This window comes from Falco cherrug, chromosome 13, assembly GCF_023634085.1.
Source record: "Falco cherrug isolate bFalChe1 chromosome 13, bFalChe1.pri, whole genome shotgun sequence".
Classification (NCBI taxonomy): Eukaryota; Metazoa; Chordata; class Aves; order Falconiformes; family Falconidae; genus Falco; species Falco cherrug.
Window position 1 is genome coordinate 24,718,890 of NC_073709.1, and position 23,186 is coordinate 24,742,075.

Here is a 23,186-nt window from a genome sequence, read left to right on the forward strand (position 1 = left end):
TTTGCAGCTCGTGAGTTTCTTTCCAGCAGGAGCAGCTCTTCATGGAACAGCACAGAAGCCTTTTACGTGCTCTGGAAACGGTTTGCAACTAAATGAAGTGCCTATAAGCAATCGAAATGCAATGCAGTTCATCAGATGATTAAACGTGAATAAAAATGGTCAAACCTAGAGCGAACCCACGGAGATGTGGTGAGGTGAAGCCCCCCTGCGGGTACCCGGCAGGCAAAATGCTTTGCCGTAGGGCTGCAGGATTGGCCCCCTGTGGTGGCTACACATTGTACCTCCTATGGTATTGATTATACCCCGCCTGAGACGCTTGTAATACGGAGGTACAGCAGGGTGAGTTAAAGGATGGAGTGGCAGCTTTCTTTCCGAATGCACTGGCCTTCGCAGATATAAAACAAACCCTTTATTTGCATGTAAATATTTGCAGTTAATTCTTGATAGTTTTGTTTTCAAATGTTCATTAAAACTTCTCTCCCCTATATTTTATTCATATAGATCAGTCTTTGGCCAACATCTTTCATAAAGTGCTGAAATTTGCCCTTGAGGCATCAGATGGAGTAGTCAGATTGTCAAATAAGTCTCCTAATTGAAGTTAACGCTGGCACAATATTTGTCTTTTGAAAATAAACATTGCCAGCGAAGTTGCAAGTCCACCACTCTGTGTGCGCTCTGGCAGTGCTGGAGAGCCATGGAGTGTATAGCGGAAAAGGGGGAGTCTGATACAAGGAACAGCTTAGAAATTCATATGTTAGCATATTGTTTCAGTGAAATACCAAACACGCCAGGGTTTATCAAAACAAAATGAGCAAAAGCTGCTTTTTGTGGTGAAGTCACATGTTAGCAGGTAAAGGAATAAATAAATATTCTCTTTAAGCAATGTATTTGCATTTTTATAACTTAAAGGGTCAGAAGCAGACATGGGAAATCAATAGTTCTCCTTGCACTGCGTGAAATTAATCAGTAACTTTGGAGACACTCTGTATTTAAGAAAACAAACTGTATGAACATCACACGGCTTTTGAAGACGTCCTGGTGTGATGTTCCTGGTGGGCTTGAGGCGATACAGCACTATTTTCCAGTGTGGTGCCTATAAGAAAACCAGAACCAGAGGACAAGAGAAAGGACCGTTTGGCGATCTGCACTCCAAGATGAATTGGGAAGTGAGTGTTAGTGCAGTTGTAAGAAACCTGATAGTGTGTGGTGCCTGTTTAACCGGCTGTGAGGGAAAAGGTCACAGACCTGGCTATTGCCGCTCACCTGGAGTGCTAGCTTACCCCTCCATCACAAACTCGGCAGCTGGCTTCAGCAAAGTGCTTAGAATCACTGTCCGCCTCAAGCACATGCTTGGCTTGAGTGGAAGGGGGACACGTGCTTCAGGATGTGCTGGGACTTCTGTGGGCAGCTCCGGTGACCAGAGAGGCCTGCTTCAGGTACCAGGTGATATGTAAATGTAGCAAAACGTGGCACATAATGAAGCCTCTAATGCCTGGGTATCCCTTTTTCCCGTTCACACAGTATATAGTTAAAGTGCTGGTTTATATTTGCTGTTTGCCATTATTTTTAATAAGAATCTTCCAGGAACGGTTCATCAGAAATGCAGAAACCGTGCTCTGTAATAACTGGTTAGGTACGCCACCTGATCCTGTCTCTGCTCCCTAGCTATTTGGTTTTATGTAACAAATCCAGAAGGGATATAGGGGGGTGCAGCATTTGCTATTCAGGTTCATATGACTGGCAGGCCTCTGAATTCAAATACCTGGGCTGAAAATTCTGCTTCATCGATGGTGAGAGGTCTGTTAGATAAACTGAAGCCGTTAGCAACAGGTGATCAGACAACCGACTCCTGCCCTAAGTCCCCGTCTTGACTGGGAAGCTCCCTGGGTGCTCTGCCTGCACCCCCTTGGGCCCTCTGCTAGGCAATCCCATTCCCAACCTGAGCAAATCCAACTGGTCTAAGAGTGTGAGTGAAACAATTTAAAATGACTGTACGCAATGGCTGTAACCGTGTGGCCTACACTGGTGGTGGTGGGGTGTCCTTGGCACATCAGCTGCTGCCCTGGCAAGTGCAGCTGCTCCAAGCTGCATGCCCTGATGGCTTCATCCCAGCCCAACACAGAGCAGCCTCAAAGATGCTGTTGATAATCCTGGTGCAAACAGGGGCTCCAGAGAAACCTGGGACTGCAGTGGAGGAGAGTAGGAAGAAGACAGAAAGTTGTCTGTGTCCCTCGGTCTGTCCAGCTGAAAAGCACTTGAGAACTAAGTACTTTGCACATGCTGCAGTAAGGACAGGGCACTCGCAACGAGGACAAGTGGCTCTGAGCCATGTGAACCGGGTCTGGGAGCTTCAATTTAAAGCACTAATACCCTAACAGGGTTCCCGGTGATAAAATGAAACCTGCTGGCTTTGAGACGAGCAGAAGGAGGCTTTTGTATCAATGTAATACAAAACATGAATTGCTTGATGGAAAGTGAAGACTCACTGATAGCATGGGAGCAATAAAGAGCTGATCCTACTTCCATTAACTTTATTGGGAGCAGACCCAAAATATTTAAGTGGAGATTGGCATATCACATCTATCTAATCTAAAGTATCTCAGGATTTATGTTATGGTCTCAGCCCTGAGACAGACAGATGAAATATTACTCCTACTACATTTAATTTATAATCTTCATCTCACTAAACCTGCACCTACCTACTTACAAGGTCCCCATTACAAAAGTAGCTGAGTGGCTGCCAAGTATTTAGACATATAAATAAAATAGCAAAAATTATTTTGTTCTCTGTCTCCCTGCTTCCCCTGGAGTTTGTAAAATGTTCTGTACAACTTGTGCTTGTTCTGTTTAACGTTTTGTGCAGAAGTGGATGGGACTGGGAATCTCTGGGTTTGTTTTAAACATTTGTCTATGTTTATTTATGGAAAATGTATGCCACAAAAGAGGTGTGCATTTATTTCTGAATGCACTGAGATAAATAACTATCAGAAAGGATAAAAGCAAATAATAGAGCCTAGATCCAGGAGCTGTGAGAAATTCATTGCATAAGCTCACAAACTTCCCCTGTTGGTTCACAGTCCAGATTGTTCCCGTCAAATGTCATGGGAGGTCATGTTGGTGGAAGGAGATGTGATATCTCAGGAAGCAAAGTCCAATACCCTCAATGGCTTTGACTGTCAAGACAGAAACACTGGGCAAACCAAAGGAATTTGTGCTACTGATGCTTTGTTTGGAAGTTTCCAGAGCTTCCACGGGGCTCGTGGCTTCATTCCTAGATGTTGTAAAAAGCCACGGCAAAACTTCAAACAGCGCATGGGTGTTCAGCCTGTGTCTCGTAGGGGTGGCTGTATACTTTTGGCTGATCAGTCACGGACAGAAAGTTGGTTACCAAGGACTGAGTAAAGATGTGGGTGTCCCCTCCTCATAACAACATCACTCCAGCCTTGAGCGGGCAGTGCCACAGGTAGAAGCTCCTCAGAGAGGTGCTTTGGGACATCGTGGTGGTGGTTGTGGCTGGAATGAGACATGCAGGACCCAAGTCACCACCTCTCTGGGCTGTGTGCTCAGCCCAGTTCTTGCCATGGTCAGTGCTTCGCATGTGGCGATCAGGGACTGCACCGTGCAAAGGTTCAAGATGGAGCAACTGTTGCTCTGAGACAGGTCCAAAAGGAGGAACATTTCAAGATGTGTCCTTCAAAGCTGGACACGGCTATATTTTCTCTTTTCTATTTCTGGCTGCTGCTGAGCTCATGAATCTCCGACGACGGATAAACAGATAGCCCTGGACCCTTTTCATAATTGTTTCTGGATATATCCTTCCTCAATCTTATTCTGCACAAAACTTCTTGAATAGCTCATTTAAGGAGAAAACACTTGAAAAGTATATTAGCAAACTCTTTCAGTGGGGTAAAACCATCAACATGGAAAATTCAAGTTTTCAAGAGAGCCATTAAGTGTGATTAAACCTTTAAAAAGGGAGAACAATGAATGCAGCCTTGTATTTAGCAATTTCATATCTTTAATTGTACAAAGATTTTCTTTAAAAGCACAAGCCTGAAAGGAAGCTGAATGTTACAGTATTTACTGGAGGAAAGCAATGAGAGAAGGCCTGTTCACTAGCTAATGGAGTGAAGCCCAGAAATAATGACAAAAAAGCGGTAACGACCGCTCTCCAACACAACATATATAAAAGAGGGAGCCATAAAAAGGCAACAATTCTTGACTTAGCTTTGAGTTTCACAATGACTGTGATTACAGATAGCAAGTGGAAGAGCATATAAGCCATGATGAAATCTAGTTGGCTTTGAGATTCAAGTGAAAAAAAAAAAGTAAAAAAGCAACAGGGACATTGAATTTCTGCAGCACAAATTTTGGATGGGGTATAAGAAATGGAAAGAAAGGAAGAAAGAGCAAGGCCATCAAAAAGTTCAGCAGAAAATGAATATATTCTCTTCCATGCCATCTAATAATAAACACAGTAGGGGCCAGATCCTCAACTGAACTGAGCTGGTAATACCAGGGATTGATCAAGTTTGCTGTTCCTGCAGATGTGAGTATCACACAGTCACACACATCCTGGCATACTTTAGCCTGTGCCATCTTGCAGTATATTTAATGTACGGAGAAAACTTTGACTATTGGGAACTCGAATAAAAAAAACAAAACACAACTGAAATCAAACTGATTAAAGCATATAATAATTATATTTATGATACATTTAATGCTAGCTTAATTATTAGTGTTACCTTAAAGAGAAAATAGTTTGACATATTTTAATGACATGTTAATTACCAGCTTTATTTTTCTTGACCAATATTTTTAAAAAGCAGTGTTAACATCTGGTCTGCGATTACGTGTATATGGCTTTCTTCATATATGTAATACTAAGATGATGCATGCGTGTACTTTTCCATGACAAAGTTATGTTATGTCAGTTGCAGCCTTAGGCACACTTTAACATTTAGTGGGCATCATTCTATAGGGCTTTTCCTAAAGCTTTCCCTTTACATTTCTATGAATACCTTGAAACTGCAACTTCTATTCACCCATTTATTTAGAAAATAACAAAACCAAAGTTTTTTATACTTGTGGTTCTAGAGAGATAAAAAAAAATAAAACCCAAACCTGAACCTTAAAGGTACAAATGAAAAGAATCCCCAAAGTACTGAAATTGCAGCCTTATGACTAGTGGCAGGAGCACCAGTCCAGTGCTGGTGATCCTAGGTGGGGAATGTAATATGGCATACTACAAACCCAGCAAACCTGCAGGGACGAGGATGACTGATGTTTAATGCTGTCATATAGAAAGATTGAGCAAAACCGTATTAGCTCTCTGAGGAGTTTGTTTAAACAAGTTTATTGCACTTACACAGAGTAATATGGGCTGTAAGCTTGTTATTTAAAATCATGACTACTGGCATGAGCAATGAAATAAAAACAAGGAGTCGGGGAGGAACAGGGGGTGATGTACAAGTCATGTACAGCATGTCGCTAGGCAGAAGGACGATGAAAATGGATACCGTTTCAGACTACAAAAGCTAGTGGAACTGTGGGACAAACATATGAGAAACTTAAATATGCCTACTATGGAACCAGCAGATATCTGATGCCTACTATGGAACCAGCAGCTTGCTGATGATGGCCATATGGGATATGTCTGATAGAGGTGATCAGTATAAAGAATCAGACAAAAAGGCTGTTTCAGAGCAGCCAAAACTGTCTGAAAATGCAGTCTCATTCACTGAACAGTTTCAGCTGGAAAAAAAGAAAACACACTGGAGAAAGACAGATACAATGCTTTCTTCAGGTCTGGTATTGAATCTGAGCAGCGGTTTGTGAGCCTGATAGCCTGCTGGTAGATCTGTTAGCTTAACGTGTTACTTCTCTCTCTCCAAAATCTTGCCTCATACATACCATTAGAGCACCAGGACTGCAGTAATAGTGTTAATCCTCTCTGCTACTGAAGTGATGGAACGTGTGTATCCTTTAGACCAGAATGGGTTATCTTGGGATTTCCCACCTCTCTCTGGCCCAGGGTCTAATTAATTACTCAATGCAAAATAACCTGCTTGAACCTTATAGAAGATCTCTAGAGCTGATCCAATACTGGGCATGGTCCCACTTGCAGTGGGGGGCTGGACAAGAGACTTCCTGAAGTCTCCTCCAACCAGCTTTTCTGTGCCTTTGTCATGACACCCCATCCCCAGTTAGGTGGGTGTTAGATGCCCTTCACTGGTTGGCATCTACCCCCCAAGGGAATGTAACCTTTGCCTTGGTACTTCCTTGGCTGTTATTGTGTAACAGTTAAACAGAGATGGTCTCACAAAGATGGTCTTGGTGGTTTTTTGGCATGGTAAAAGGAGAACAAGTGCTGAGACCAGGCAGTCCTGGTACTGAACTGGAGCAGGTGCCTGAAGCTGGAGGCTCCTTGCTTTGGGAAAGAGCCCTGCCACTGAGACATTGCGTAAGTGGGCATAGCTGTCAGAAGAGTCCAGCAGGAGAGGGTCCCTCCAGGTTTGGCTATTCATTTTGGAAGACTTATATTTTTAATTACAAAGACGGTTCAAGCTGAGATTGAGAACTCCTGGTAGCTCTGAAAATAAAATCCAAAGTTGAACATAATTCTCATTAGAGGCACTGAAAATAGTTTAAAACAATGTGCTGGTACTTCCTGTAGTCACATCGGCTCTGGAAAATGTTGACTGGAGGCATCATTGCAGAACTCTTGTCTGACAAAGGAAGAAGAGGACAATGCCTGTAATTTAGATTTTGCAGTCTGCCATCCATTAATTTGTATGAAAATCAGCAGACCGAAGAGGGTGTTTGTGTGGAAAAGGTGAATGAAAATGCTCACTATGGACTACATACACCGAGGTTTTGCTAGTGATGAAACAGTGCAAATACAGTTTCACTGTGTAAAATAAAAACAAACTAACCTTGATTTCTCTGTGCCACAGCCTTTAACAATGGTAATAACAAGCACTTAAGCAAGATGATATTTTGTGATTATAGTAAAAAAATGACATCCTTATATAAATGAAATTATGAATTGATTCATAAATGCTACATCCCTGACACTCCCAGGGCTATGCAATTTTTTTCCAGTTAAACACTTAGGCAATTACTCTTTATGGATAAGGCAGGAATGTCTGGTTGTACAATGGCTTCTGCATTAACAAAGTTGCTGTGATATAGTCTGCTGTTTGCATCTACTAATTTGTGGTGACCAGAAGTCATTATTTCCAGTGGATACAATGGCAACCAGAAACATTACTCTCATGATACTAAAGAATGCAAATGCATTATCTCAAGACCTCCAAGGATATGGTATGTGGCACTGCTGCTCAAAAAGTTTTGAAACTAGTTTGCAGTGTACTTACATCTACTTGCTCATAGAAAATTACTCCTGTCACTTGTTTTGGTTTGACCTCCAAGGGGAATGAATGGCTCATGTATGTGATCTTTAAAAACATGTCCTCACTGAAGCAGGAGTGCTGGGAGCAAACAGGTTGAGGAGGCATAAGAGAAATGAGCTATTTTGGGTAGGGAGTGAAATAAAAGCTTTGTCCCGTGGGGGAACAGCAAACCAGGCACCAAAGGTGTGGGAGAGATTTTTTTAGCTCCCCATACAACAAGAATGGTTAAACAAAGGTGTTTTAAGAAGTGTATCAGCAGGCCTTCACTAGCCATTCACCAATGGTGGCCCATCAAATCTTGTCCTTGTGCAAGCTGGGCCTCTCCGGCACCCTCAAGAAAGGTGCATTTATTAAAGGGAGGCTGAGTTTGTCCCAGCAAGGCAAGGAAGAGTGTACTACCGGAGGAGCAGAGTGAGAAGCACACACAGGAAGCCAGGGACTGTCAGGATGAAAAATGTCCTGGATGGATTAGATCACCAAGACCATAAAGGATAACTCTGCCCTGCTTCCTGAGCTGCACTGCCACACAGGTGTGAGCGATAATACGTTTTTGTGACCATGACCAAAACTTAGATCAAGCTGAAATTTACTTAAGTTTTTGTCCCTTTCTTTTTCTCCTCATTATCTTACTGTGACAAAATGGTAAGACTGTTTCCTTACCTTAATTGTGCATTATTATATCAGCAAGCTGATAATTTGACCTTAATTGTGGTTTTTTAGGTTCACTGAAGCCCTCAGTTTATAATGCTTGATTCGGTATAAAGCATCCCCAGCTTGTTTTCACCTTTGTTTTGCTCTCCCTCACACATACACATACATGCATGCATGTGCACATGCTTCAATTTCTACTCTAATGTAATTTCCTTCTCCTGGAACTTTTTTCCAAACAAGTTCTAGTTCTCAAGATGTGAAAAGAAATGCCGTTGCAAAATTATTACTATTGCTGTCTGCCCACTGAAGTGCCAGCTATGGGAACTATTAGAAATGCCTTTAGAGGAACGCAGATGTGTGTGTGTCCGTAATGACAGATGTACTTAAAAATACAACCAACTCCAGCAAGATCATCTATTTGAGTATTTCTAAACTGTGCATAACGCAAGCTGGACCAGTGCATGAGCAGCCTGAAGGAATGTGGCTCCTTGGAGGCTCACCGGGAGTAACCCAGCCCCACGTTCAGAAAAAACAGCATTGCGCACAGCTAGTTTTAGGGGCTGCGCTGTTTCCCTGGAGCTGAGAAGTACCTGTCAGTCACTGTGGTTTTGGCTTAGTCATTACTGGAAAACCGTCTTTTAAGAAGAGAAAGAAGCTTCTGAAAAATGATTGCCATCATGGAAATGTGCTATTCCTTGTGACGTTTTCCATAATTTTTGAACCTGTAATTCTGCACAGAGGAGGATGAAAATATTGGGGGAAAAAACCTGTGCAAAACAGAAAACAGTAGCAACACTGATCCTGCAAAAGGGCAACATTTCCCCCATCTTTGTTCTGATTGAATCTGGATGAACGTGGAAGAATTTTGTTGGGCCAAGACTACTGTCTCTGTGATACCAGGTCAACCTGCGGCTCAGTGATGCACTAAAGTTGAACAGAACAATACAGAAAACCCTCTAAAGAAGAACCATGCTTATAAGCAAACTTACAATAATTTATTTTTGCTCACAAATTGAACATTACTTCTAGGTAAAAAGGATACGTCTATCCTGTGTTGACTTTGTTTAAAATAATAGGCACACTTTATTTGTGTTTCACCCAGTTTCACTTTGTTTTGTAAGGACAGAGCTGTGGCTTCTACCATACGTGTGAGAACTTGCCCCTCACCAGGCCCTGTTGAAACAGTCCAAGCACGGCCACCAACTGACTTGTCATTTCCACGACCCTGCCAAGCGACTGGCACGGCTCATCGGCAGTGCTGGTGGGGGCGGGTGGGCACTGCAGCGGCTGAGAAGGAAATAATTACCCAGGTGCTTTTAAAAAAATTATGAGAGAGATAGGCAGGAATTTGACATGAGAAAGAACAGGAAGGCCGGAGTGGGGGGCATCTGTGGCATTCATACAGGGCCTTTTTGTCATCATTGGGTTTGGGGGCGTTTTTTACACCCATATGGAAGGATAGTGCAGTATGTGGGTGACGATGAATGTATGTGGCATGAAAACAAAATAAGCAAGCACTTGACCAAAGACGCTTTGTGGGTACAATTTGCTTATCCAATCCAATGGAGATGGGTTTCACAAGGGCCCCCTCTTGTCCTGAAACATCTTATTCTCCTTGTTAAAAGGCATTTAAAAGCACAAAATACTTTTATTAAAAATGCTTTTCAGGGCTAAATGACGTTAAGAACACTTTCTATAGCTTGCATTGCTATTTAGGAGAGCATGTTATTTCTTTTTAATTTGCTCACTCATTCCTGAATAACTTTTCATAGGACTCCAGACACTGCAGTGTGACAGCTAAACCAAGGAGCATCGGATGCGATGGAATTGCTCTACAAGCAACCTTGCCAAAGGCCCTTTTGCTGCACAAAGCTGGCTCTATCTTTGTATATTGAGGGAGCTAAATCAATGTTAAATGCTTGGCTCTTTTCACAGGACAATGACCAGGACCTAAGCTGCGTCCTTCCTTTTTGATTGACACTTGAAACGTTGAGTTGGAATCAGCCAGAGGCACTGCTACAAGCTTGAAGCCTCTGCTGGGGATAACAACTGGTGACATCTGCAGAAAGGCCGACAAAAGGCAGTTGAAAGCCGTGTTTGTTGCTTTCCCCTCTCAGATCTCCTCTCTTTCATGGAGCTCCTTACTTGCTTTAATATTATGATTCAGCACCTGGCTCTTTTGAACCTTGCTTTAAACTTCAAAAGGCGAGGTGGTATTAACAAACATGAAACGAAAAAGTGGCAGTAGTTTGATTTACTGTTGTCGTCTTATCAAGGGGGTTTTTTGTCACCAGCTGCCACTTTCTGTCATCTTTGGAACCATTATCATTTCTCTAAAATCTAAAAGACTCCACTTAATAACAGCTTTGAATACAGGCAGGATCAGTAACCTATACAGTTCTGGGATGACAGGACCGTCAAATGAAAAGAAGGATGTTGCCAAAAAACCCCCAAAAAACCAAAACAACAACCCTTTAAAAAAAAAACACCAATAAGACAAACAAAAGCTGTAGTACTTCTAAGTGACCTTGATTTCAGAATTAAACAAACCAAGCACAACTCCATTGTTCTTTTTGGATTCATTCTGCACTTTCCTTGCAACATTTCTTTTTTGTTCTCAGGACTAAAGGAAAACAAAGCCAAGGCTTCCAGAAAAACTGCTCACTGCACAACAAGCACTTGGTATCACATGAGCACCTTAAGCTCCTCACTTGTAAAAGTGCCAGTGATAATTGCCAGTCTCATTTCACTGTTGTCCTAGCAGAACAGCTCTCATTCAGGTCGAGATGAAGCCCTGAAAGCTGCCTCCCTAGGTCAGACTCACTGGTCAAAAATCTATTTAACTCTCACTTTTACAGCGCCTTTCCATGTTTCCCTGCCATTTTTCCTGGTAATGTTGTGCCACCCTTTGGCTGCCAGGGCAGAACCTGAAATGCCTCCTTGGGCCAGCTTGCTTACCACAGCTTTCCAGGTTCAGTTAAAAGCAATCAAACAAACGCAAAGAAGTTTCTGACCACAAATCTACTGGGCTTTCCTACTTGTCACTTCACTGTCCTCCATATGAAACTCATCCTTATCCCTTTTGTTGATCGTTTTATAATGGTATACACGATGAACCTCCTTGGAAGGTTGCCTTCTAAACTCACAAATTATCTGATGGACATCCCATTACCAGCAGTGACTTTTATCTTACAATAGATCTGAACCTGCACTTCTGCGTCTGTGCATTTTGATAGTTATTTACACCTGTGCAAAAAGAACGAAAAATCACCAAAAGGATCCTGTCCCCAGTGAAGTGCTTTCCCTCCCACCAGCTGTGTGCAATGCAAGACAACGGGGAAAAGGCTGCTCCAAAGAGTTTTCCCCCAACATCTCAGCAGCTGGTCTCCCTCACACTGCCCATCGACCCCTTTCCAGACCATTTTATCACAGGAATGTGGGGTTTAGTTTCAGTGTCTCGTGCTAAAATGGGATGAAATCAACAACGTGAGAATTCTCTTGACTGTGAAAATGCTGGTGTCCTGACTGATGGAAAACGAGGACTGCTAGAATCCAAAGCTGATTTTTTATTTTTTTTTTCGATTGGGATGTGACAAAATTCATACAAAAGTAAGACAGTGTGCTAAAAATACTTATTATCTTCTGACGGAAGGCTCACTGTGTAATCACACTGAGATTTTCTCACGGAGCATGTCCATGTTTGAAAATTTAGTCATTTTAACAAATGTTAATTACCACATACTAACTAACAGAAGTGTGTGTGTGAGAGATGTTGTATATTTATTTATTCCAGACTTGGAACATATTAGAATGTAGGCTTTATTCCAGTTTACTGTCGTATGAATGAATGTGTTACCCAATTACAAAAGAAAGATATCACAAGAAATAATAAGTAAGGAACTTCCCCTGGTATACTCTTTTGATGAGGAATCCCAGAATATGTTTACCATATCAGGTCAAGTGGAAATCTGAGCTTGAGCCTATTAAAACTGCTTGTGACACACAGGAGCAGAAGCAATGTGCCTATGCCGTGTGGAGAACAATGGAGAGGTAGGTTTTATTTTGCCCACAAAACCCAAGACATTCTGAGAGAAAGCACATGCACGGGAAAGCATTGGTGCAGTCGGCTCAGTGCCCCTGAAAGATTTAGGATGAATGCAGAATAAGAGCTGATGACCATATCATATGTGTACATACATATAGAAATACATATATATATATATGTTTTATTGTTGTAATTCAATCACTATATGGTCAGTATACTTTCTTATATATATATATGTTCAATATATTTATAATTAAAGCAGCATATATATATTTTTTTGAACATGCAGGAGCTGAATTTTGGCTTTATTTTTTCCTTGACAGATTTTGGAAGTGAGAAAACTGAGATCAGTATTTTCTTAAAATCACTGGCAACATAATCCAAGATAAATATCTGGCAAGATAATGCAGAGCTTCTGAGGAACCTGAAGATGTAATCTCCACATCTGACGTATACCTTTATAGTCTCTAAAAATTGCCTAGTATAAATTACCGGGAAGAGAAAGATGTGCAGCATTAAAACAGTCCCACAGCCTCTACCAAGAGGTCTCCAGTGCTGGCAGAACAAGCCAAAAAAAGGGAACTGGTGGATTACATGGAATCTGTGATGCAAGATGAAAACTCCAAGATGTTGGAGGAATACCTTCAGGAGTGTAGAAAGAGATGCAAAAGTGAAAGGGGATGGAAATGTCCCAGTAGCCTACATTTATTTGTAAATTGAAACAAAATACCAACAACAACCAAACAGGAGCGTTACTAGGATTTATTCAGGTCCAGCAAATCTTATGCAAAATTGCATATGCAAATCTTATGGAAGAAGCCATGCAACCACTCCCAGGCAAACAGAATGAGAAAAAACTAACATATACACATCTGTATGGATCAGCTTTCTACCTAGTCTGCTCCATACTTGCTTTTAAGAAAAGCAGTGAATGGAGGTTGTTTCTTCAGAGAGAATGAGGTTGTGGATCTGTGTCAAACTGATGTCATGATATAAGGTATTTTAGAAAGAAATTACTAGAATGAATATTCTATAATCCTGATTGGATTGGTGGTATATGTAATAAGGAATGAGATTAATAACTGATTTTATATATATATCTATCTCGAGAATGAGTTATAAATTCTTCTGAGGGAAGTCATGCACACAAACCTCTCAGGGTTTTTAAAGGAGACCACAAACATAATGATTAGGATAATTTGATTAAAATTTACTGTTTTTTTAAAACACTGTTCATAACTTTCCTCACTATAAACTCTTAAAGAAATGTAAGCAACTCCTGTTGTGGTTTCATAGGTGACTAACAGGCTCACACTTTTATGAAATAAAAGTTAAAGTAAGTAGCAATCATCATTTTAATGATACAGTCGAGTTTACCGATGTGGTTTTAAGAGGACTCTGCTGTTCTGTACATCCATTAATCACCAGGAAAAGGTGTGAACTCCAAAACGGCAGTGCTTTCTGACAGAAAATTACACAGGAGAGTTACAGCAAAAGCTGACTCTGAAAACTGTTGAAGAAACTCACAAACGAAATGGTGGGGTGGATGAGTGGCAGGAGTAATTCAGTGTTGATATTTATAAAGACAGGAAAAAATAACTCTAAATACACTCTTGCCATTCATGGAGGTCTAGGAGTCGTTATAGATACTGTAGAGTCATTCTGTGAAAAACGTCAATTCAGTACTCAGTGACAGAGAGAAAAGAAGGACATAAGGAATCACCGAGAAGTGAGATGAATGCCAGCAACAACAATGAGCCACATCCTGGGCTGAGAGCAGCTCTGCTCACCCCTCGTCTTCCTCCAAAATAAAAAAAATATCTAATTGCACCAGTGTTGGAACAGAAAAGTGTGAGAAAGGACAACCAGAGAAGATAGAAAATAATGAAGACTTTGTCTCAGAAAATAGGTAGGTTTAGAAAATCCTCAAAGGTGCAGAGAAGGTGACTAGGGGATAATTATGATTATTTATTATTTCCCAGAACATAAGACCTAAGATAACCTGATGAAATGAGGAGGCAGAAGAATCAAAAGGAATTACTTTTATATGCATTGCTCTATTAAATTTTACAACTTATTCCCAAGTGACGGTGTAGAAGCCCAGGGTGCGAACAGCTTCAAAAAGTAACTACACAGGAAGATCTCTAAATTGAAGATCTTTTTTTTTTTCATTTAAACAGTTATCTTTGGACAGTTAACTTGTCTTGTTTAAATATACTTTTAAAAATTTATGTGTGTTAATATGCTAAACTGCACTACTTTTATCATCCGCGATCTTTCCTGTGTCTATATTTCACACAGCAATTGCCCTTCCCCTTTGTCAAAATTTGCTTACGGAAGTTCAGCTTTCATCTGTATGTATGAGGATTAACTTAAGCCATCCTTTGAAAAATGGAGTTCTGTCTAGCTTTAATTGGGTTGCACAGGTGATTTAAGACTGTCCAGTTTTCTGCAGATGGAGGACATAAGTAGCACATCTTTAAGTTTTTCTGACACCAGCATTTGCAGGGTTAAGTTTGAAACAGCTACGTACTATAATAGCAGGAAAAATGCTGATGTATTTATTTTTTCAACTGCTTATGGACAGTTATGTTGTGGATACTTTTTCTTCTGCATGTATCACCACCTTAATGAAGCACCTGCACCAGTCGCTCCTTCAGTCAGTCTCCAGGCTACTACAGACATGGCTGGACCAGATCAAATTAAGGGGGTTAAATGCCAATAAGTGAGGAATTTCAAAACCCAAGCTTGCAACGGTGCATTAAGAGGTCAGTGCTCCAGGAAAATGCTCGAAAATTCCTGCTCACCGTTAATAAAAGTACGGTGCACATTTGCCTGAATTCTAGTGCCATCTCTGCGGTTTAATACCCCTCCTCATTTCAAGACCCAGCCCCTGGGTCCCACCCTAAAAGTAGGTACCTTTCCATTTTCACGGCAAACATCTGGCCAAGAAATGCAAGATCTCTGTTCAGTGCTTTGCCAGAGTCAGTTCGTCTCCTCATTCTGGAAAAGGGCACTGGATTATAGCCTAACGATGACTCGCCAGCATCCCCCCTGTGGAAAGTGTGCCAATGTGAAGAAGGGAAAGCAAGTTTCATGGCACTAGAGACAAGCAGACATAGGACCCCATGGCTCTCCTTCCAAATGACCAAGACTGCAGGGAGGAAGAGATCTGATCTGGATTTTCTAACACTGTTTATCTGCTCAAATTCATGGCTTAAGGCAGCAGGAAAAATCCAAAAGACTAGCCCTGCACCACCCCTGCCTTCATCCAACCTGTCGTACTTGTTCTCTCTGCTCTTTTTCCTGGCTCTGTGGGTGACCCCCTGCACCATTTCAGGCATGGTGACCCCAGCTTGAAGCCAGAGAGAGTACACTAGTGTTGGTTACTCCTTCAGCACTACATCATGGTGATAGGGGACTGGTTTGGCAGACAGATCTGACGGGCGAAATCCCAGCAGATCAGAGGGGAACTGTAGATTACTACAGAACGGGTGGATAAGCCTGGCCAGTATGTGGTCACCTCCCCCCGGCTAGACTTATAGCAGCCCCTGGGGAAGCAAGGTGACTTGTCTTCCTCCTTTCTGGATGCCTGTAGCTGCTGGGTGTGGGCCGAGTGCCTCACCATCCAGCTCAGGGCAGGTCTGTACACGCAAGGGTGGGTTGGCAGTCCGTGGGCAACCCCCAGATGAAGCAGCAGGTGAGCTGGTATGCTGAGCTGCTCCTGAGGCTACGTGGCTGCTGAGTGCAGAAGTTCATGATGCAAGGTGCCTCTGTACATCTCAAATCTGGCCGTAACACTGGGTTAGGTGCTTGTGGTCTTTGGGTGAGATCAGGCTGCTGGTTTCTCCCCTAGCACTTCACTTTGGGGTGTTTGAGCTGCACCACATACAACGACCTGTATGAGATGCATGTTAAGGGACAGAGTCAAATAACAGAGTCAAAATCAAATGTATCTTTCTCATTTCTGGGCACTGCACACGAGTAGCAACACTGGAGACTCATGGGTGGGTAGCTCGTTAGTGGGAGCTGCTTTGGGCTCCCAGTCAGCATCAGTGACAGCTGACTTAAAGGTATCTTTTGTTTTTATTCATATCCGCTATGCGCAACGAATCTCACACTGAGGTGAACTCCATAGCGTGCTGAAATCATCTGTTTCATCAGGAAAACTCCCTCATGCACGTGCTTATTCCTCCAGCTAAAAATATCCCAAAGCAAAACCTCCGAAATGGCACCCTCCTCTGGCTCAGCCGCACCCACAGCCAAACACACTTATCTGGCAATCGCAGCAGCTCCGATGGAGCTGAAAACTGCAGGAAACTTCATAGCAAAACAAATAGCACTGTGACGAACACACGCAAAGCTCTGGAGATCCTGATTCCTGTCACCCGACTGCAGCATATCAAATGTCAAGAACCAGCAAGTACAAAACAGCGCCCAGCCGGCACGCCTTCCCCTCGGCCAGGTGGGAGCCGCGCACGCTGCCCTGGCCTTCCCTCCATCACAGCAATGAAAGCCGCTCCCGGGAGGCCAACCACAGGACTAAAAAATTCCATTTACAGCACGTATATTCCACAGAGGTAATCCCCAGAACACAGGCACTTCCAGCAGGCATATGATTTCTATAGAGATTGCCACGAAACAACAGAGTGCAGGATTTGGCTCTCTCTGCTGTAACGAGGTGAAATTTATACATATATACATCAAGGTTTGGCGGTTTCCAGAATTAGTTTATTGTGTGTCACCCTCTAGCAGAGATGGGAGGCTCAAAGCCTCCTTGCAATTTCAGCAGGTGCTTGCTTCTGTGTAAGGATGGAGGGCCAAAAGCTTGCTGCTCTTGCTCCCAGCGAACGCACGTTGCATCAGCCGCCTGGTGGCACAGCGCACAGTGCAAGGCTCTGCCTGACTTTATGATACACCTCTTGCTCTCACTCACACAGATCCTTTTATGCATTTAGAAAAACCTGCACCCAAAGGAAGTTCCCAGAAGCCTCAAGTTTTGCCTTCTGTTGTAGCCTCAAGAAGATGACACGTCACCAGGAAATGGAGCTTCTCTAGAAATTACTAAGACTTTTTTTCAAGTAGGCACAGCTTGTAAAGCATGTTGCAATTTGTCTTCAGGATAGATCAGGACTAGACTTTTTTTCCACATTCACATGGGATTGTAATCATACACACACAAGCACCAGTCCACCTGCAGCACTGGGGCTGAAGGACTTGCTCCGAGAAGCACAGCAGCTGGTGACGGCTTATAGTCGTGCTTACCTACCTCTTAGTCCCAAAGCTTGTGAAAGGAAGCTCTGTGTCTGGCCCAGATGCAGCCCGATGCAGCTCCTGATGTACCTGTGCACTTGTTGGGGTGCCTGAAAGCAGAAGCAAGAAGAGATTTGTAGGAAAGTGGCCAAAGCAGAGCTTGCTTCTCCTCCTGTAGCTCCCACTGCGATCCATGTGCCTGGCAGGAGGCGTAACGCTTGCCTCATACCGCCTCGTGAGGTGTGTGACCAGGGAGCTGCTCTACCGATTATTTTTTTCAGTAATACCCTGGACGTTGTCAAGCTAAGAAGTGACTGCTTTGTCCATTTCAACTATTTTCACTTTGAACCCCAGCACAAGACTTGGAGCAGATTAGGAAAGAGCCAGACACCTAAGGTCTGTACTGGTCCCAGGTTCGCTTGGGAGTTTTATGAAAAGCAGCACAAGTTTGGAGATAACAGATACTTTCCATCTGGGACTCAACACACAACCGGGTGATCCACACAACCCAGCATGCTTATAGATGTGGGGTTTTAAATTTCAAGGCAAATTAACACCAGCCAGGAGCTTACCTTGTCTGCTGACAGTCAGGCATCTCGACAACTGATGCCAAAGCCTGGAACCCCCACGCGAACCAAGCTGGCCACACACTAGGTCAGTGCTGAGGCAGGAAGGCTTAATGTTGTGGGGAAGTTGCAAATGAAGCTGCTTCTTGTTGTGGCTTCATTCTGCAGCTGGGAAGAAGGCATTTGGTCTCAAAAGCTCTCAGCTGAGAACTATTCACAAGCAGTAAAATCTTCTCCAAAGGAAAACAAGCAAAAGACAGAAGACATTTCAAGTGGCTTCAGCAATGCAAGACACAAAAAAGTGAGAAAACGATACAGACATTTCTCACCACCCTTGCGCTTACAGAATTCCAATTCCTTCTTAACTTTTTTTGTTGAAAGAAAAACATTGTTTCAAGATAATGAAATTTATGGTCTACTGAAAAAAAGTCAGCTAGTGAAAAAAGTCAGCTATGTGACCTCCTGACATTTCATGACCAAAATCCTAACAAGTTATGTGGGGACATATGGTTCTTTCTTTTTCTTAATTCATCTCAGTTTTTTAATAATGTGTCATATTCTAATTCCAAACATTTCACTGTTTCAAAAGCTCCAAGCTGTTGCCAGTAACACTATCTGGCTTGAGTCAACTGTGACACTACCAGAAAAAATGGTGCTCCTATCTAGAAGCCTTTCTTCCTAGAGCTTTTCAGCTTCGAGGAGTTTGCTGAGCCTAGGCAAGGGTTTTAAACTGAAAGAAGCTAAATATAAGCAGCCAACTTCATGGCCACAGGGGATCTGGAGAGCTGAAGGAGCACTTTCTACATTGCCTCCTGTGAACCACAGCTGAGGAGCACCAAGCCACCGAGCAGTGAGGAGCACCTCTCTCTGGTGAAATATCTCACATAGATGGAAGAGGTCAATTAATAGCCTAGATTGCCCTCAACTATTAAGACAGATTAAAATGTCAAGCCCCTCCAAAGCTAGAATTTAGGGCATTTTGTATTCCTTGCCTGGCCTTTCACGGAGCTGGGGGCCATCTGCACATCCTGGGCCCTGTCCAGCTTCACGCTCCCAGTGCCTCAGTGCAGTGATGTTCGGTTTTGGTGGTTTGGCCCCCATTAAATTTCAAAAGAAGTAAAACGAAATGATCTTTTTTTTTCTTTCCATTTGGCCTAATAAGCACTCCATATTTCTAAATTACCATCTCTTTACATGTGTTCTCTGTAGAGCTGCCAGTCAACGTCAAATGAGGTGTATAAATCAAAACTCTGGTTATGTTCTGATAGCATTATATAGACTGGCAGAAAAACACAGGTGAACGAGTGTCACATCTACATGAGATTTTTTTCTCCCTTTTTAAATTGAGACATCTGTCTAATCTCAGTACTTCCCAGTAAATGAATATAGGCACCTCAGAAGCTTATCTGAGCTTGATATTAAAGAAAAACATTTCTATGGGCACATTTGTACCTGTCAGCACTTACTGTAGAGTTCTCTCTATATATACATTAGCGTGAGTGACATCAGAATGATTAAAATGATTGTTAATGTTAACACCGGTTTTGCACCCATTTTACCCTGTTTTGAAAGGGAGACTTTCCTTGAACCCAAGTGCAAGTGGGTATTGGATTGTTTTTCAAAAACTTTGTGGAAACCAGGGAAGGACAAAGTCAAAGAGAAGGCAAGACAGCAATGCACATGGCACGGGATAACGGATATATACATCTATCTATATGCTGGACTGATGAGCCTTCTCTGAGCTGTTTCTGCAAGGCAGTCCAATGCTGAACAAAAGTACAGCTAAGACTTGCTTTTCCCCACACCCAGCCACATCCACACTTGAGCGAAATGCCTTACATGTAAACCAAGCCCACTCAAAGACATCTCAACCTTGACATTCTGTTTTCTTTTGCAAAACTCCGTTTCTTTACAACACCACTTGCCTGGCATGCTCCCACGTGAAGCAGAGTTATCAGAATAATAATTAACAGGCTCTCATTAATTTAGGATCAAACAATACCCCCTAATGAAGCAGGGACTGACCAATGTGATCCCTTAAAGTGAGGCGTATGCTTTTCTTACACCTCGTGGCATCTAATCTGCCGTAACCATTAGGCACCGAGCTGACCGTAAAGGCCCGTATAACATTGAGTCAAGGACAGTTAATGGATGCCGGAGCACAAACAAGAGTGCTCCAAGCATGTCAGTCAAGACTAACCTGAGGCAAAAACATCAAAATGCAGGTTGGAGTTTTGACATTCCTGCAGGCTCTGTACGCCTCGCCAGTGAATTTTTAAAGTCAATATCCCCCTCCTGCTCGTGAACACTTTCTATCTGATGAGTAGCAGTAATGTGGATCTGATTGAACTGTGACTAAAGTATTACTTAAAAGGCAGCTTTGAATGCGTGCGCGTGTGTGTGTTGTTGTTTTTTTTTTTAATAAATGTCTGTGATAACAATAAAGACAGTTTACACAGATTATCACAGGCTGTGTCTTTAGACTTCAAGGTTATATGATTAGGAAATTAGAAAAGAGATGAGATTAGAAAAACCACAGAACATTTTGAAAAAGAAAGCTTTTTACAAATTATCTGTGTACTGAATTTGCACAGAATCTGATAGATAAATCTTCTCATATTTGGAAATGGATAAATGCTACAATGTAAATAGAAGGAACCAGCTTGGGAGCACACGCCTGGCAAAAGTTCAAAAAACATATTAAGTATTCTAATTTGCTTAAAGCTTACTTATAAAAAAATGCATATTGTGATATAAAATGTAATGATTTCTGCATGGAAATGTAATGAGCAATAATAATTGCTCTGGATGAGCATAGTACAGACTGTTAGAAAGTGTGGTCCCTTTGCCTTCTGATTTCACATTAAACCTTTATTTACTTTTTCCCCTTTGCACAGTGGAGTGAAATGATTAAGGCAAATGGACATACAATTTAAGCCAAGATCATTCCTAGTATTGGGCAATACACGTGAGCACGTAGGATGCCATAAAATTGGGGTGGTGGCAGCAATAAACACACTTCCTATTACTGGAAAAGAAGGTGTGTTTTTAAGGGGAAATTATATTAACTGAAGTGGTACATTAGTATTTAGAAGTCCTGACCAAAATTTCCAAGCAAGCTATAAAACTTGATTAATTTAGGAAGCCAACATTTTCATGCATTCTTTGGAGAGTTTCTGATACTGCACTCATGGTGAACATTTTGATGGGGGTCATTTTGCTATTAAAGTACATCAGTGGGTGAGCCATTTGATGTGTTTTTCATTTGTCTTGTGACCTTTCACTTGGCACTGTCCTGTTGTTTCTTTGGTTGTAACTTTTTTAAGCTTTTAATTTTTCCTGGACTTGAGATCATGTGTATTCCAGCAACACAGCAGCACAAATATTTTGCATTAACTGCGCACATCTTGGGCATATTTGTTTTTTCTTTGGCTCTTGCCTTCATGTACCTTTGCTATGTCCTATTAAACAGTTGTGTTTCAGTCCAGAGATGGTTGTATTCATCAGCAGAGAAACTGTCACCTCAAAAGTATATGGCTTGTTAAGAGCTCAGGTACCTCTGGGTCCTTTGGGAATGCACTGTGCTATACAAATAAATGGGTTATAAATTTCTAAATACTTTTATTTTCCTACAGAAAAAAAAAGATGGAAAGTCTTTAGCTAAACCCTGATGTACTGCCGTTTCTTCTCTACAAAGAACATTTTTCTGTTACATTCTTTTTAACGTTTTACTTAAGCCTGTTTACACCCAGATTAATCAGACCCCCATACCACAGAAAAATGCACTTTTTAAGAAAAAATAAGTCTGCGATAACAATAAAGATGTTTTTGTTTTAACAAAAATGTTTTAACATTTGTTGATAACAAGAAAGTTTGCAGATTATCCCAGTCTGTGTCTACATGTTCATCAGGTCGCCACTGAGCCAGTGTTCAAACACCTCTTTTTCCTGACCGAAGACCTGTAGGGCAATGAAAGAAATAGAAATGAAATTTTCAAATCCCAACAGCCGTTTTCTGTAATATTATGTTTTTCTCTCTTGCATGAGACTTGGCATAGTCTAATGATCTCATGATAATGTCATGGCAACTCTGTGGAGCAGAGACCGTATTAAGATGTCACTCTGATGGCAAAATGATGGCAATTCAAGCCTGTGGAGACTTTATGACAAACGATGGCAAAACAAACTCAGGTCTATACAGAGCACATTATCATGTCAAGAGAATAGTGTAATCTAACTGATCTTTTCCATCTCTAAGTTCTGTGAAAGCAATGTTGATACCTGCCTATGCGAACAGAAGTACAATATCAAGGCAGCAGTGAAACAAAATCAGTATCTGTTCTTACCTCCTCTCTGAAGTATTGTTTATGAGCTGCAACACTGCCTAAGCATATTAAAATGCACTAGGCCTTTTTATCTTAGATTTGTTTACAATGAATATCTTTGTCTTTCATCACCTAATTAAAAGAGAAAAGAAAACACCAGAAAAATTCAATGACTGCAAAGTGTGCCGCAGTGGGGAAATATGGTCCTAGCACTGAGCCTGTTTTGCCAATGCTTTGGGGTACTGCCAGTCTTCGAGATGCCACCTGGTCCAGCAAGAGCCCCCAAGCCCCAGGGATGTGCAGGAGGTCAGGGCATCCCTCTTGGCTCCATTCATTACACTAAGGAAGGGCAGCGTCCTGCCATGTTCCTGTTTCACTGACTCCCAGATGACTCCCAGCTGATGCAAGGGGATTGGGATGGCACAGGACTCTTCGCGTGAGCAGGTTCCCGGGCTGCGACCAGGGGACGTTGGCACCTGAGGGCAGTGGGAACCTGGCTATGCAATTCCGTTATGGCCAGAGGAGATACTAGCTTGAATCTCTTCACTGTTTGATCCAGTTCAACACAAGACTCAGCCATATGGGTCGCTATGATCTGATTAAATTAAGGATGCTAGAGAAGCCTTAAACCTGAATTTCCTATTTTAATTTGAATGTTATTTTTTTATGCTTAGTTAATAGTCATAATCATGTAGAGTGTGCTAGTCCATTACCACTATGTTAATGGCCAGCTAATACTCAGAAGCCCTTGGCATTGCCTTGGGGCTTGAATTCCCAGATGGTCATTAACTACCTAATAAAAAGACCACCACATCATACATAATTACTTAACATCTTGTACTTGAAAACATATTAAACAAAGTGAGCTTTTAAATATTTAGAAATAAATTACATTAAATAAATGTTATACTTGGTAAATAAATTCAGAGGTG

General features: G+C 41.9%; 1 long non-coding RNA gene across 1 annotated transcript; it reads left to right on the plus strand.

The window, feature by feature from the left end:
- The first annotated feature begins 1,040 nt into the window (after nucleotides 1-1,040).
- Nucleotides 1,041-21,595, plus strand: LOC114016585 (uncharacterized). Its single transcript, XR_008734995.1, has 2 exons — nucleotides 1,041-1,436; nucleotides 12,435-21,595. It is a non-coding gene; the product is annotated as an uncharacterized LOC114016585 (long non-coding RNA).
- Nucleotides 21,596-23,186: the final 1,591 nt, after the last annotated feature.